Genomic DNA, 2,553 nt, shown 5'->3' on the forward strand with positions numbered 1-2,553 from the left:
GGGGGGGAGGCAAGAAGTGGCTGGCTTACAAGCTTTCAAGAGGGAGCCTAGGTCCAAAGGGCGTGGAGGACGATAGAATCTCCACTAAGTAGTACCCAAGCTATCTGGGCGGGGCTGATGAATGGGGATGCGGATAGGTCTCTTGTGATACAATAGTGTATAATTGTTATCAGGACAGACTGAGGGTTGGAAATGCAAAAGGTAGATATTTTGTAGCAAAAGGAGGGGTGTGATTGACTATGCAGTCTAGGAGCAGAGATCTCTGGGACCATCAAGGGAGAAGAGTGGAGAATGGGACCCTACCCAGAGAAGCTGTGACACCAGAGATGGAAGCAGAGACGATGACATGGAGAGATGGAGCGGCTGGAAACTTTAGACCCAGAGAGTGAGAGGGGATGTGTGCTGATGACCACGCTTGCAGGGTATACCCTTTGGTTGGTGGATGATGCATAGAGGGGATTGTAACTGATGCATAGAGGGGATTGTAACCATGATTTACATGGGAGAATATTTAGCTTTACATTCATGCTATCACATAATTCACAATAAAACATTTTTAAAAAATTACTACCATGTGATATTAATGATATTAGCTGACAATTTTGACTTTCTCTTGGGTAACCTCTCTTTGGAATAAATACGGATCTCTTCTAATCAGGTGGCCAGGTAGCTCTCTTCCATGTCTCTTGGTCTAGATAAATGGGCACTTCCAGTGCCACATTAGTTTGTTGAAAGCTTTCAATTTCTATTCCATCAATTCTCAGAGCTTTGTTTTTTACCAATGCCTTCAGTATACCTTGAACTTCTCCCTTCAGTATCATTGGCTGTTTATCATATGATTCCTCATGAAATGGTTAAACATCGACATTTCTTTTTGATACAATGAGTGTGTATTCAGTCTGCCCCTGGCCTTGACTTGTCTGGTGATTCGGAGATTTTCCACATTTTCTTTCTACATATATAATCTATTTAATTTCAATGTATTACATATGGTAAGGATCACGTGTATAGTCATCTTTTATGTTGTTTAAAAAATGTATTTATAATAAGAAGTCATTAGTCTTACAAAATTCTATCATACCATCTCCAATAACATTTATATCACCAAAATCATGTTTTTAAAGACATATCCTTCCTTTTTGTTTTCAACGTTTGCATTCCAATCTGCTGTACCAACTCAATGGCACCTGTTATTTATTGCTGTAAAGTGGATTCCAACTCACAGTGATCCTGTATAGGATTTCTGAGGCTATAAATCTTTCTGGGAGCAGAAAGCTTCATTTTGAGAGTCTGGTGAGTTTGAACTATCATATCAGCCTTGTAGTTAACAGTCAAACCAGTGCTCCTAAATATATATGTATACATATAACCTCATTTTATACCCTAAACAACAATGTTGCAAGAGGATGTAATATTGATATTCCTCATTTTCTAATGAGGACTCCAATGTTTGGGAATTTACATACCATAGTTATTCTGCTAGGTAGGGTCAAGACTGCAACTGAAGCACTCATCTACAAAAGCAAGTAATTCCTACATACACACTAGAAATTTAGAAATTTAACAGTATGTCATGAATTATAACTTTATTTTATATTAAAGCAGTGTATTCAGCTCTGAATTTAGTGTAGAGTGTATTCAGCTGTATAAGTAATCTTTAATCTGTTAGTTTAGTATTGCTGTTGTTGTTATGTGCTGTTAAGCCAGTTCTGACTCATAGCAACCCTGTATAGGGTTCCTGAGGAATGGTTGATGAATTTGAACTGCTAACCCTGAGGTACAAAACTTCCTTCCAGTCCAGCACATCATCTCACAGGACCACACCAGGATTCCTGGTTTAGCATTAGTGCTTCTCTCTAAAAATCACTAATCCTGGTCTGGGGATTGTTGTTGTTAGGTGCCATCAATTTGGTACTGACTCACAGTGACCCTATGCACAACAGAATTAAACACTGCTCGATCCTGAGCCAACTTCACAATTGTTGCCACACTTGAGCCCATTGATGCTGACACTTGGCCCATCCATCTCGCTGGGGTTCTTCCTCTTTTTCTCTGACCTTACCAAACATGATATCCTTCACCAGTGAATGGCCCCTAATAATATGTCCGAAGTATGAGAGACGAAGTTTGGCCATCCTGACCTCCAAGGAGCACTCTGGATGCACTTCTTCCTACACAGATCTGTTAGTTCTTTTGGCAGCCCATGGTACTTTAAATATTCTCCTCAACAACACAACTCAAAAGCATCAATTCTTCTACGGTCTTCCTTATTCACTGTCCAGCTTTCACATGCAATATGAGGTTATTGAAAATACCATGGCTTAGGTCAGGTGCACCTTATACTTCAAGCTGACACCTTTGCTCTTCAAGAATTTAAAAAGCTCCTGTGCAGCAGAGGGGTATCACTTGATGGCTAACCAAAGTTCAGCAGTTCAAATCCTCTAGCTGGTCATCACAAACCCTACATATTTGTGCTATGAGTTGGAACCAACTCGATGGCACTTAACAAAAACAACAATTAAAACATATCCCAGTTTCATAACAATCATACAA

Source organism: Chrysochloris asiatica, unplaced genomic scaffold (genome assembly GCF_000296735.1).
Source record: "Chrysochloris asiatica unplaced genomic scaffold, ChrAsi1.0 scaffold00247, whole genome shotgun sequence".
Taxonomy (NCBI): Eukaryota; Metazoa; Chordata; class Mammalia; order Afrosoricida; family Chrysochloridae; genus Chrysochloris; species Chrysochloris asiatica.